Source organism: Pogona vitticeps, chromosome 3 (genome assembly GCF_051106095.1).
Source record: "Pogona vitticeps strain Pit_001003342236 chromosome 3, PviZW2.1, whole genome shotgun sequence".
NCBI lineage: Eukaryota > Metazoa > Chordata > Lepidosauria > Squamata > Agamidae > Pogona > Pogona vitticeps.
This window is the reverse complement of record NC_135785.1, coordinates 30,095,008-30,110,316: the sequence shown is the minus strand read 5'-3', so window position 1 is coordinate 30,110,316 and position 15,309 is coordinate 30,095,008. Positions and strand designations below refer to the sequence as shown.

Sequence of the window (15,309 nt, the reverse complement as noted above, 5' to 3'; positions counted from 1 at the left end):
TCTGACTGTGCTCTGTTGCAGTTTGTTGGATAGTTGAGTATTTATAGCTGTGGGATCAGATTTTGTCCTTTTCAGGGAATTGGATGATTATGGTGATCAGCGTGTTTTTGCTGTGGGAGTATTGTTGTGATAAGGGGGAGAGATGACCTGTCACTGTAATTGGTGGGCCTGCAGTTCCAAAACCCTGGGCCGATATAAAATATGCAGAAACACTATTGCCTTCATCATTTAGGGGAAAGCCTGTAGAAAATGCCTGCACAGCTGCTGTAGGACATGTCTATTTTCTTCTGCCTTCTCTTATGTTCTGCTTGCACAGCTGGGAATATTTATGGGACTTATACTCAAACCAGAGGTCAGCCAGAGCAATCAAGAACCTCTCTTGCACGGGACTGCTACAGGGAAGCTGCCAACATTCACTTCATTACAAGAGGCAGGGCTATTCATGCCCATAAGGAACACAGCTGTTATGAACATAAAGACATTTGGCTGAACTAAAGAATAGAGAAAGCCATTCAAGAGACCTTGATGTGCATATAATATTGACTGCATTGGCAAGTAAATGTTGAGTTTGAATATGGGTATGCTCAGTTCTCAGATGTGCCCAGAGCTGTTCCATTACACCAGTTTTTTTTAAATGGGCTACAATCTTTTGTATACATTTGGAAGAAAAATCCATGGGTTTGACTTAAATTAATGGGATGTGTCTTACTTTCAGGATTAGTCTGGAAAACAGAAATTCAAATAACACATACCAAACTCACACCTGATAACAGGCCAGTTTTTAAAAGCATGTAGATCTATGGAAGTTTGCTCAAATTTTATTTTTGAAAAGAAATATCAGGCATTTAATAATTATGAAACAGAAACAACCCAATGCAACTTACTAACAGTTCCCTTTCAATGACAACTGCAACCAATATATAAATTATCAAATTACAGTGGTGCCTCACTTAGTGATGTTAATCCGTTCCGGAAAAAACATCGCTAAGTGATTTAATCACTAAACGATATTAAAAAGTCCACAGGAACGTATTAAAATGCATTTAATATGTTCCTACGGGCTAAAAACTTACCTTAAAGTGAAATTCCTCCATAGCGGTAGCCATTTTGGATGCCTCCAAAGCGAGGCAAAACAGTGGCAGCTATTTTGTTTTTGTGACAGCCATTTTGGAACTGCCGATCAGCTCTTTAATAATGTTCACTTTGCCATGATAGCTTCCCCACGATCATCGCAAAGAGAATTTTAGACATAGGGGCCATTGCTAAGCGATCGCTCCAGCAATGGCCAAAACCCCATCGCAAAACGATTTCATCGCTCAATGGAGCGATCGCTAAATGAGGCACCACTGTAGTTATAATATTGTGATAAGACTGGCCAGAGTCCTCTTGATGATTTATACGTGTCCTGGCTGAGTTGCTTAGAGAGTTAGGTATCTGGCTGTGGAGCCAAAAGTTTGGAGTTGGATTCCCCAATGTGCGTCATGGGGGAAGAACCAGCCTGTGTAGCCTTGGGCAAACTGCACAATCCCAGGGAGCTTTGAGAAGAAGGGAATGATAAACCAAGTCTGAGTACTTTATACTGAAAAAAATGGTAGAAAGTGTTGTCATGAGACAGAATTGACTAGACAACACATAATTATCATTAAGTTAAATTGAATAATTCATGACTGGTTGTGTTATTAGGTGCCTACATGTAGTTCAAACCATGTGTGCCTTGTAATGTTACTGGCATCTCAGTGGCAATTCCTTCCTGGAGAGCTATATAGTGTAACTTAAACACACATAAATCACAAACAGGATTCTGGCCAACGTGTCTTAATAAGGCTTTCTTAAAACAATCTGCTCAGTAAATATGAGCTATTGTGGATAACTGTAACAATTTTATTTTTGTATTCTCAAAGGCTTTCACGGCTGGGATCTGATGGTTGTTGTGGGTTTTTGGGTTCTTTGGCTATGTTCTGAAGGTTGTTCTTCCTAACGTTTCACCAGTCTCTATAGCCGGCATCTTCAGAGGACAGGAGTCAGAACTCTGTGCTCTGGTGAAGTTTGTTTAGATAGTTGAGTATTTATAGTTGTGGGATCAGCTTTTGTCCTTTTCCAGGGATTGGGTGATTATGGTGATCAACATGTTTTTAGTTGTGGGTGTATTGTTGTGATAAGCGGGAAAGATGATCTGTCAATGTAATTTATGAGTCTCGTTAGCTGGTCTTTTGGGTGCAGTGATCACTGGTCCTTGTGGCTGGGTAGAGTTTGTTGACCTTTTGCAGGCTGTATTTTTCCCAGCACTCACGCACGCACGCACGCACGCACGCACTCACACACTCACGCACTCACTCACTCACTCGCTCACTCACTCACTCTGTCTGTCTGTCTGTCTGTCTGTCTGTCTGTCTGTCTGTCTGTCTACCTTCTTCCTTTAAGTAGCTAGCTATAATTCATATTATTTCTCTGATTTGCAATTTCTGGAAGTCCTAGGCTTTTGGGGAAAAATATATAGGGGTTGCAAGACTATGAGTTTAGTCACTGAATACTTCTCTAGAAATATTAAGAATGACAATATATACATGGACAATTCTTCCGTTTGTTGCTACCATAATAAGAAATGCAATAATTCATTTGACAAATTCAGAGGAGTTTTCGAATATATGAACATGTAAAGTGAAAAAACACAGAACAATAGAATCTAGCTACCGTATCAATATTCAATATTCCCAAATATTGACTACAGTAATATTTGTTTTTAAGACTGCAACCTAAAATAGTTCTTCACTACTGGGAATTTTCTGGAATAGATTCTCAAGAAATGCTGACTTGCTGCCTAATTTTACACATTGTGCTCTAGGGCTATCCCAAGACATTTCACTGCTTCAGGTAAAACAGCCGTTTTATTTCTTCTCCACCTTCACTTCTGTCAATGTGCATAGTATCCAAGGCTAGGCAAGGTATTTTCACATGTGAGACAGAAAATTGCTCTCCATGGGAGAGAAAAAAGCAGTAGCAGCAGCAGCACTGTATTAAGTGCATGACAGTTTGCTGTCATGTCATGACCCTGGACTGCAGGAGATCAAACGTATCCATTCTGAAGGAAATCAACCCCGAGTGCTCACTGGAAGGACAGATCCTGAAGCTGAGGCTCCAATGCTTTGGCCATCTCATGAGAAGAGAAGACTCCTTGGAAAAGACCCTGATGTTGGAAAAGTGTGAAGGCAAGAGAAGGGGATGACAGAGGATAAGATGGCTGAACAGTGTCATCAAAGCAACCAACCTGAATTTGACCAAACTCCAGGAGGCAGTGGAAGAGAGGAGGGTCTGGTGTGCTCTGGTCCATGATGTTATGAAAAGTCAGATATGACTTAACGACTAAACAACAACAACATGACAACCAAAATCAACTCACCATGGTGTCTATTTAATGCTACCAATTAATAAGGCCAGTTTACCCAGAAGAAAATCCTTTTAAAGTCATTCATTATGCTTACTCTCCTGTAAGTGTATTTAGGTTTGCAAAATTAGTCCTTAAAAATGTGGAAATCTTAATTTTTGTAAACAAGGGGAATTCCTGTTCGTTTTTGTCCATCTCTGTATGAATTCCACTTCTGACTTATAATGTGTCTATGAATTAATGGCCTACAAAAGGTCTGTCATCAACAGCTCTGCCCAGGTCTTGCAAGGTAAGGGCCATGACTTCCTTTACTAAGTCGTTCACTACCTATTTGTACGGAAATCAAGAATGACCTGTCATATGGCACTTGGGCTAGAAATGATATTTGTATCTAGGGTCAGGATATTTTTTTATCCTGGTAATTGTGGGCATGGGAAATGTGGTGACCCAATGACAGGTATGTTATTTTGGGATAAAGTGACAACATCTGTCCCCCAAATGAGTGATGTAACTATGCTTGTTGTGAACCCCCCTTCCACAACTGTTTGCCCATTTGAGCTTTTAAGGCTGAGGACATGAATAGGGACTGACACAGCTGAATTGCCCACATTTGTATGATATGCTAGGCTTGAATGCTAAAGAAAGCTCACTGTTTTGATAACTCTTGTGTTTACAGTTATTTTGCCTTCACAACAAAAATATGTAATGCCAAGTAGACTACCTGACTGAAGCTATTGGTATAATACAAATAGCTTGCTTGTCGTCAGAGGTGTATTTCAAATTTAGGTAGAGAAATGTATGCAATTATTATAGTATTATAGTTGATATAATTTGTTGAACAAATGAATGCCCTATGCCTTTTCTAACAATCTAGTCATAATTCTTGAGAGCAACTCATAGTTTAAGACAAACAAACAAACAAACATTCACAATACACACCCACAGGTAGATTAGGTATATTAAAAATCTGATTAAAATTAGTAGCAGAGACTACTAAAAATAAGAATAGACATGGAATTCAATATATATATTGACACAATATACACAATAGGCACCCATAAAATAGAACAAATAAATATATGATGAATAGCTAAAGAATTCTCTGAAAAAAGGAGGTTTTCATCATTTGGGTGAAGGCCAACACAGAGGGAGCAAAACAGTGCTTGTGAGAGCATCTCAAATTTTAAGGGTGATGATAGGTGGCAGAAGGTGCTTTTCCTAGAAGAGATGGAATTGATAGAGAGAGAAAAAAAAACCCTGCTTTTTGATAGGGAAGCTGATTGAAAATGCCATCTGCGGTTAATGGCTGCAGTGCAAAAGGTAAGCTGAAGCAAAATAGCTCTCCCAAGGATATTAGCAATGGTGGCAGCAAAACCCACAGAAGCAAAACCTGATAGGAAGCAGAGCCAATGAAATGCTTTGTATGTTTACATCAGTTTTAATGAACAGTGATTGTTGAAATCATCTATGTGTGGTGCTGTTTCTTATGGCCAAATGAAAATGCCTGTTCTTTCTTTCCTTTTCGGCCAGTATCCTATTATATAAACAGTAGGGATGGGCAATCACAAAAGCATTCCCCCAGCTCTGGCAGGCTCCCAGTTCTTGCATGTTCTCATACCCCTAGGGAGATTGGTTGTCAATAGGAAATCTGCAAGAGTTGGAACATTTTATATGATCACCTTTCTGCTCTGTGTTTAGACCAGTGGTTCCCAATCTTGGGTCCCCAGTCTTAGGACTCCAATTCCCCAAATCTTGCCCACCACAGCTAGCAGAGAAAGCTTCTGGGAGTTTTAGTCCAAGAATAACTGGGGACCTTAGGTTAGGAACCACTGGTTTAAACAATAAGATACTGACCTTTGTTTTAAGAAGCTCATTATTAAATTCATGTTTAGATGGTTCAACTTTTTGTCAAAATGTTATAACATTGATTTAGAAGCATATCATTACGAACTAACTGCTAATTAGTGTGCATTCTTTCTGTAGCACTAAGAAGATGTTGATGCTGTCTATCATGGTGGATGCTGTTGCTAAAGGCCCCAGTACTGACAATAATTATCTACAATGTGCCAAAGCAAAGGAAACTTGTTGAGCAAGAACTATGTGAGATCATTTGTGCAATGCCTAAGAAGTTCCTTCGCGAATACGCTTAAGAAGTTCCTTGGAAAACCCAGCTGCTTCAAGGATTTCTCCTTTTTTAGATTTAGTATAATTTTATATTGGTTTAAATTTAGGCTTTTAAGCATCGGGGCCATCAATGGCCTAGGCTAGTGGTTCCCTACCTTGGGTCCCCAAATGTTCTTGGACTAAATTCCCATAAGCCTTTGCCACCAGCTGTGGTAGCCATGATTTCTAGGAGTTGTAGTCCAAGAACTTCTGGGCACCCAAGGGGTGCAGAACTGTTGATCTACTGGATGTGACCAATTCCTCAATATGGTTTGCTAGGGCTCTTTACTAGAGTTAGGGCTTAGCACAGGGTTACAGTCTGTCTCCTGTATTCAGGCACAGCTGAAACTTAGGGATTCATTTCCTGTTACAATAGAATCCCTGGACTGCTAGGTTTCATTGGCCAGTTGCCAGCAAAGGACTTATTTTTTTGCCTTTGTTTTGTTTAATTTTGTTTCTGAACATGTACACTAAAGCCAGGAAGGCTTTAGTTGGTACATGTTATTATAACCTTGTTTTTTTTTCCTTTAGCTTCAGTATCTTTGTGGCTTTTGCTTGTTTGACTTCACAAGGGATCGTGTAGCTTTCTGTCCCAGTCGTAAGACTCTCATGTGCAGCTACAGTCTCACCTTTCTTTCTACCAGGACCCAAACTTTTGGACCTATATTGAAGAGGACTTGGAAGCAACCTGTAAAACAAACACAAGCAATCAGTCATCACAGGGGCCTGCCTCTTGGTCTCAGAATTTGACCCCAGAATTTCAGGCACTGGGATATTGTTGTTTTGGCAGCCCAAAGCAGGATGGATCCATATTCTGCCCACCGTCTCCAGCAATCTTCCACCCCAGTCTGTTCACTGAAACTCACTGGAACTCTCTGGCAATTGTGCAAACCTGTATTTCTGTGATTAATAGTTATCTTAGATCTCCAGAGAATAAACCAATGTCAAATTAAGAAATAATAAATGTGTGTTTCCTCTAATCTCTCTTCTGAAGTAAGTTCAGGTGTCTTGACAATGGCACAACAGTTATTTCTAGTTGTATTTTCTGCTTGTTTATCCCTGTCTTTTTTTCTTTGCCTCTCCACTAAAGTTGTGAGTTACCTCATCAGTTAATACAGTATTGTAACTGAAGACTATCTTCAGTCTAGGTCACTATGATTTTTGTCACATCCATTACTCTGAATTTTAGAGTTTCCTTTATGCCACCTAATATTACTGTTTAGCCACATTTTGGGAAGCCTGTTGTGTAATACCAAAACAAGCCCTCAAATGTTCCTGAACAAAATGTCTTTTATGCTCTGTAAACAGGCCTCAGTTCAAATTTCAAAAAGCTGTGGCAAATGTTGCCTGAGGTTAGAATTTTTAATGACACCCAACATTCTGCGTCTGTCCTGAAGCAATCCTTGCATCTCTATACACAGCTTCTTTTGTCCCTAAGATAAATATTGGTAGAGTCCCATGTTTGGAAAACAAAGGGCGATTCCTCTATTAACTGTTTAACTCTGCAGAACTGGGATGTCAAGGTTCAAGCAAATGAACATAGCTACAGACTGCAATATAACTTGCTCTTTTGGGCAAAGAAGGAAATCAAGTGCGAGAAACAGATCAAACAGCAACAAAGCCATTGTTCTGACACTAAAGGCTATAACATAGCCTCTTTGTTCCACATTTGTTCCATGCAGTCCCCAAGTAGAATTTGTTCTGGCTTTATTCAAATGGCATTCTGTGAACTTATTCAAAGAATGTGAGCACAATGATGGTGCAGAAAGCAATGGACACATTTATTCCTGTTTTCTCCTTGCTTTCTGCTCAGGAGCACAAGGAAATATCAACAGGAACACCAAATCTTTATTAAAGACAGCACATTTTTTTCAGAAAGTACAACATCAGTATGCCATTTATTAGAAAACAGGAGCAGTCAAAGAAAAATATGGATTTATAAAACAAAACTAAATATTGTACAGGATGCTCATGAGATACCAAAGTATCTCATTTTTAAGATGCTCATGAGATACCAAAGTATCTCATTTTTAAGATGCATCTACAGTAGGTTTGGAAGTCAAAACAGCAAAATGTATCACTCATGTGCTCTACTAAATTACATTCGAATGGTTGAAATCCTGTTGCTTTGCATATCAAGTCACAATTAGGGCAGGTACATTTGAATCAATGGAACTTGCACAGATGTTGACTCCCTAAATCCTCACTGATTCAATGGGTCTACTCTAGATGTGACAGGCTATGCTAAGCAACAGGATTTGCGTGTGTTGCATAAGTATGTTTCCATGTGCATGTGTGACATATGCATAAAACACAGACATAGTCCTTTTAAGTTATTAGAAGCAAGGACCTGTTTCAGACAGTATGTATTCAGTGGAGTTGTTCTGGGTTTTGGAGTATTTCTGGGTTTTCTCATTTTGTGCTTGTTGAAGCTAGAGGTCGTCTTTGATGGTATTATCTTAGAGACGTTTTAAAATCGTGTGCTGCTTGGTTTAGTTAGGGCAACTGTTTGAAAATTAAGACATGTTTCTGCTCATTGGAGTGGACATACTGTCAAGAAAATAAAAATAAAAAAGACCATTAGAAAAATCACATTTTCCATGTTCTTCTACTTCTGGGATTCTTGCTTTAGAGTAGTGGTTCCCAACCTTGGGTAACCTACGTTGGGAAGAAGTGTGATAAGTAGAAAGAAAAGCAGTGAGTGAGTCATTCCCTCAAACCATGAAGACTGAAGCAAAAGAGGATATGGAGAAGGGTGTGACTGAGAAAGGAAAGGAGTCAAATACTGAGGGAGAAAAGGGGGAGTGGTCAAGCATGAGGAAAAGGGAGGTGGAGATTTGTTTGGCGAAGGAGAAAACAGGAGGCAAAAAGAGGAGTTGTTGTCAGTCTGGGAGGAAGAAAAGGAGGAGGATGGAAGTGAAATGAGAGTGTTTAGAATACCTTTGAAGTCGGGATTGGAAAAGGAAGGGGAAAGGAAAGAGCGAAAGGAGAAAGAAGGTGTGTATAATAAGATGCGTAAGTTACTGGAGGATTTTTCCAATTTGAAAGTGGGGGGCCTGCTACCAGATCCACCGGAGGCGAAACTGGGCGACGCAACACCAGATCCACTGGAATGGACCGTGATAGTTTTTCCTCAAAGCTATGGTCCCTGGAGGAGGTGGTCCGGCTGGGACCTCTTCATACCAGTCACTGTCTGGAGGGGGACTGGGTCTGCCACCCCTGTTGTGAGACTATATGTGCAGTCCTGAGCGCACCTTTGAGGAAGCCCACCGATCAGAAACGCTTCGGGCCAGCCCAGAACTGAATAATGAGAGACTAAATAAAAAGTTGACGTTGTTTAAGAGAGAACCTCTGTTGAATGTTAAGTCGTTTGGCCCCATAGAAATAATTGTTGATTCTCCTACTGTTGAACCAAATAAAAAGTTAAACAAGCAAAAAGAGACTCTGTTGTTTTTTCCTGCTGAAAAAGAGGAATTGTTCAAATTGTTTAACGAATCCGGTCACATAGGTGTTCTTTAACTGCACTGCCCGCTGTGCTGACTGGGGTTCCTGGGAGTTGCTATGATCAGCCCTAGAATGGCTATGTGCTCTACTTTACAGTGAAGAAGTCATCTTCAGGGCAAAGAGCACCCAGTCTCACCACAGTTTAAAGATAAAGGACCAGAATAAAGGACAGCAGGCCTCTTGAAGCTCCTCACCAGCAGTTGGAACCTAGACAGCAAACTGAACAAGTGTATAGGTCATAGTTTTACATTATTGGATGGGGTGGATTGCACTTTGATTAAAATTATAGTAATCATTTTTAAATTGGTGTCTTATTAGTGAGGTTTCATTTCACATGGTTTTCTTTACATTACAGTTTTGGAGGCCAGTCATTCAGAAATGACTTGATGACACATAATAACAAGAACAATATTAGTGACCTTTCACCAACAGTTGAAAATGATTTAAGTGTGACAGGCAATGTAGAGACTCTGTGATGAGTTTCAAAGGAAAAGTGTGAATTTTAGAAACAAAAGCTCTGTTTTAGTGAATCTCACAGTCTCTTGATCTTGGTGACAAACTGAGAAAAAAACACACATCTTCTTTTCTCCTCACAGTGAGATTTCCCTGCATATAACATTTCCCCATTCAAAAGAAATCTCATGGAAAGCTCGCAGGATTTTTCATATGTTTTGTGGTTATCTTCCCAGAGAATAAATAACAAGGTACACAAGGTTACTACAGTTCCTGCAAAAAAATATATGACACATTCTTGTGCAGGATTCACCAGAAAGGGCATTATTTTGTATACACTTTGAAACTTTTTTTGGTAAAAAAAGAACAGGTGAAAAATGAAAAGTAATAGAAAAGTAGGAAAATGTTTCCTCATGTTTGTGGAAACCTGGGAAATCTTGCCAATCCGGGGAGAAGTCTGATTAAGGAGTCTCAACATGAGAGACTCAGAAAAATATAAGGAATTTTTAAACTACTCATCACATTATTAATTAGAATCCTGCTGATGGATGATCTTCCACTGGTATAAAAACACCCACTCCTCTTGAAAAAACTAACATCATTTAAAAATATTTTAAATGAAGGAAGATGCTAAGCATCATCGGACAGATCCATAACAGAAAAACATAACAGAAAAAAGCTAGTTTCAAAGGTTGTATGCTATAGAAGTTCAAATCTATACATTCAGCAACTTTTCAGTCTGAGTAGAGCAAGCTACATTCTCTAAAAATGTTCAATGTGAGAGCAACTTTGCTCAAATCATTGATACATTGATTGGAAAACCTGGACTGTTTTCTAGCCACAAACAGAGAATAACAGTGGTCAGCATTACAGAACAATGATACTGCACAATAACAAAACACTGTACACCTTCTGGTTAAAAAAACCATGCAATCCACAGTTGCTGCAGACAAGGATTACTGAACACAGAGGGATGTATTTGCAAATGAGATGAGCAATATAAATGCCAAGGCTGGGGCCAAAGGTATAAATGTATTATAAAAATGAGTCAAAATAATCTGATACCACTAATGTTGTATTTTGCAACTGGCAATTCCAATCTATCACAACATCCTAAAAGAGGTACAGGTGGCCTCAACAAGGTCTGGAAATGTAATATGAGATTCAGTTTGGCCCCCTTTCCAATGATAGACAAATACCTTAAACATGTTATTGTGTTCTCAAGTGACATCAGACTTAAGGCTGACCTTACGAATGAAATACCTCCAGTGGTTCTATCTCCATCAGCCCTGGCTTAGTTCTTGAAAATTCAAGGCCGTCACTTCCTTTGTTGAGTAAATTCTTCGTATGTTTGGTCTTCCTCCTTTCCTACTGCCTCCCACTTTTTCCAGCCTTATTGGCCAAAATCCTTTTGTATAATTATGTTGGCATAGCACAAGCAGAATGTCTTCGGGAGGTGAATTGCCGAACCTTAAACATGTAAAAGAATGAAAATTTTAAAACAAATGAAACAATTCTAAACTAATATACCAATTCAAAGATGATGCCTGTTGTGTGTAGTACCTAAACACAAAGGCCGCAATCCTATTGGCATTTACCATATTTTTCCATGTATAAGACTCTACTTTTGTCTAAAATCTTTAGACTAAAAATTGAGGGTCATCTCATATACAGACATAAGCTGAGGAGAGAACAAAAACAAGTAGAGTGGAAAACAGGGATCAGTGCTATCCTGCAGTGCTTTGATCCCTTCCCCCCACCCTTGCTAAACCCCACTTAGATTTCTTAATTTTGGATTAGAAAACTGGGGGCGTCTTATACATGGGGGCATCTTATACACAGAAAAATCCGGTACTTATGGTTTGCAAAACTTGCCATGGATAAATGTGGGTAGCTGATTATGCACTGAGGTATATCTCAGTTATGCAATTGGATGCAACTGAGTAATTTCTCAGCGCTCATTAGTCCGTTGAAATTAGCTACAGAAAGTTACAAAAACTATATGTGAACCCCCAAAAAGATTCTGGCCAAAGAATTCCTTTTGCTTCAGAATATTTATTCATTAGAAAATTAATGTGTACTTAATAAATGAAATGATCAAGTAAAGTTCATGTGATTAAACTAAACATAAAATAAAACTCCAGTTTGCAAACATGGCTTCTCTATAATAATAATGTGCCATCTAGTCAATTATTTTTCAGGGTTTTCTAGGTAGAAAATGGTTTACCATTCCCTTCTTCTGGGGTGCCCTGGGACTGTGGAGCTTGTTAAAGGCCACACAGGCTCGCTCTTCTCCCTAGAGACACAGTGTGGAATTGAACCCCTAACCCCTTTGACTGTGCAGCCAGATACTCAACTCACTGAGCTGTTTAGCCAGCCGTGGTGACTCCAGCATACTGGGTGGGTGGGGGGGGGGAAAGATGGTACAGATTTTGTATATGTAATATGCCTGTGTATCTGTATTTATAAAATCTGCATATGGAGTATATGCACATGTCTTTCTGTACAAAAAACAAAACAAAAACACCTTGACTGGGGTCCAGGAAGTGTGACTCTTGCTGTTATCTGTGCATATGTTTTTCCTTACTCCTCCTCAGCTGCCTAACACACAAATTCTGTAATATGCAGCCATCAACACAGAGAGACAGACGTGAGAGTGAAACCATTTGTTTTAAAATTAGCCATGCTGAACAACAACAACAACAGCAGCAACTACTACTACTACTACTACTATGACTACTACTACTACTACTACTACGACTGTTGTTGTTGTTGTTGTTACTAATACTACTAATACTAATACTAACACTAACACTAATACTAATGCTGCTGCTGCTGCTGCTACTGCTACTACTATTACTACTACTACTACTACTACTACTACTACTACTAATAATAATAATAATAATAATAATAATAATAATAATTATTATTATTATTATTATTATTATTATTATTATTATTATTATTATTATTATTATTATTATTATTATTATTATTATTATTATTATTATTATTATTTCCACGTGTGTACCTGGGATATTTTGACGTAGACGATGAGACTGGCAGGAAACTAGCCAAGTGGCAACTGTAGTGTTTGCATGTGTGACACATTCCTATAGGAATGTAGCAGATTGACATCAGTATGTTGGAGAAAAAAAACACACAAAGCTGCTAACCCAAAGCACCTATTTTGTCTGCCTCTACAAAACTTGCAGAAGGGCATTAAATCAGCAGAATGAAAAGCAAGCAAACACAGAAGAAACATAAAAATGAGCTGGCTACTCTGAGGCACAGCTACAGTAATTATTTCAATCTTTTGCTTACGGGGGTACCAACTGTTTACAATTTACTGCTTGGCAAAGCTGGGTATTCTCATTTTCCCTCCTGGTTCAGGAGTCAAAAACATATGCTACCTTTCGTAATGAACTCGTCTAAGATTTGAAGCTATCCATATTCATGTCACAAGAAATGTTTACGCAAGAGCAAAATGCTCACATATCCAAATAAATCAGAAACATTTCAAAGTTTATATTTCCTTATGCTTCTTTGGTGTACTAAAACAGAAGAAATGTAGTTTAATTAAAAACAAACAAACAAAAAACCTCTTTTCAAGAATCACTACACTCTTGAAGTAATGCAAGCTAATATGTATTTTCTCTATACTTCAAAGATTTATTGCGTATCAATAGATACATGGAAAATGTAATATAATCACATACTGTACACACCTTGCATATTTTTCCATCTTCTCTGCATAAATTATATATTCATTTTCCTAATTATACTCTTATTTCCAGTTTTAACACAAGTTGCTATTAACTCCTGGGTGCCTATACAATGCTCTATTATATACCTGTGCAAAGAATACTTGAGGCACTTTAATGAAACAGGTAGAATAGGGGATTTGCATAGTGGGAGCGGCATAGAGACAAGAAACTTCTGCATCTCTGGTTTAGGATGGGGTATTTATGGACCATGGACTGGCCCATTTCCTGGAAGACTATTATCTGAGAAATGAGTGATGGAAATGCAGGTAAGAACATTATATTTGGTGGCATTCAGACTGTAAGACTCCCCATCCTGGGAGATGCATTGAATGCCCAATTACTTCAGAGCTAGGACTTCAGCTAACACTGCAGATTGTTCCAGTTTCTCCCCCTTTCAACTGACATCACCTCCTCATGAGAAGAGAAGACTCCTTGGAAAAGACCTTGATGTTAGGAAAGTGCGGCGGCAAGAGGAGAAGGGGACGACAGAGGATGAGATGGCTGGACAGTGTCTGCGAAGCAACCAACATGAAATTGACAGAACTCCGGGAGGCAGTGGAAGATAGGAGGGCCTGGCGTGCTCTGGTCCATGGGGTCACGAAGAGTCGGACACGACTAAACGACTAAACGAAAAACACCTCTCCTTTACCCACCTTTTGTCATGGCTCTCATTCTGCCAGTTGTGGTGATCCCCCACCCCTTTGCTTAATTAATAAGTAGCATAGCACTACAGCAATACATCAACATAGCATGAGTACCTCTTTATATCTGAAATAGCATTCCATCATTTAGGAGAATATTTAAAAGAGAAAAAGAAAATAGAGAAGAGGGTTTCTCTGCCATCCTTTCTAATGCCACAGCCTACTGCATATATCACAAGGTTGTCACCGAAAACAACACTGCACAACTCTATTTGGGAGCAAATTAAGCAACCATGTGGACTGCAGATTGGGATAATCAGGAACACTCCCAATCACACCAAATAAATGCAGCTTTAGTGCTGTGTCAGAAAGGAGTGGAACAACTTGCAAAAGTGGTGGGATGGATCACTTTTACTTAAAACACATGTGGTTCCCCAAAAATAGGGCAAACCAAACCAAACCAAAAGTGTACCAAACCGTGAGCTGTATGTCTGATTGCCCCTTGTGCTTTCATCATCTTCATTTCAATATATTGCTACCTGCTTTAGTAACTTGATCAAATTTATGTGCTTCTGTGAACAGGTGGGGTTTCGCCCACAAAATGATACCAATAGCCTTGATGGGAATATGAATAGGCCCTGGGTGAATGCCCCATTGGTGGCACAATCCTGACTCCACACTCACTTTGGAAGAGAGACATAGATTTGAGTTCAAGAGGCAGAAAATGGTGAACAGTGGGGAAAAGCCTGTTGAGAAGGTTCCCTGCCCAGAGGGAGATACTAAAAGGGCACAGACAGTGCAAAAGAAGAAAGCATAGGCAGCCAGCAGTGAGTCAGAGGAGGAGAAAGATGATGAGAGCTGGATGAATGCATCATAATGGCAGGGTGGTGAGCCTGTGGTCTCTGTTTTCAGTAGCTTGTCAGGAGCATCCTGCTCTGTTATCTCCTTAAAAACTTTGCAAACGAAGGAAAAACTACCCTGAGACTAAAGAGGTATAAGGGTAGACCAAGGGACCTTTAGATGGGAACAAGGAGAGTCCCATGTGCCTGAATCGATTCTTACTGAACTGCACTGCTGGCACAGACAGGGCCAGTTTAAAAGGTTGTGTCAGATGGACAAGATATTAGAAAGGGCAAGTTGCCTCTGTACAAGACTTTTTGAACTGTTTTGGATGCTAGGGATGGCAAGTTAGGCTTCCCCTATTGCCCCTTTAAGAACCTGGATTTCAGCAATTCCCCTTCTTTTCCTTGTTGTGACCTAAAAGATTGTGAATAGACATACAGCTAATGTGGCAGAACCCTTGCAACAATGTGTGCATTGCACTGCTATTTCTTTGTTGAGCTATAAGCTGTCTCCAACTTTCCATGGACAGAATGGATGACACAGGGGTATATTT

General features: G+C 39.4%; 2 long non-coding RNA genes across 2 annotated transcripts in view; both read left to right on the top strand.

Annotated features, from left to right (window-relative positions):
- LOC110073033 (uncharacterized) overlaps positions 1 to 6,509 on the top strand; it is a 57,896-nt gene extending 51,387 nt beyond the window's left edge. The window contains exon 5 of the long non-coding RNA XR_012085731.2: positions 6,190 to 6,509. This is a non-coding gene — a long non-coding RNA (uncharacterized LOC110073033). The remainder of the gene's footprint in view (positions 1 to 6,189) is intronic.
- The window catches only part of LOC144587805 (uncharacterized), a 476,988-nt gene that overhangs the window by 199,462 nt on the left and 262,217 nt on the right, over positions 1 to 15,309 (top strand). The window lies entirely within an intron of this gene.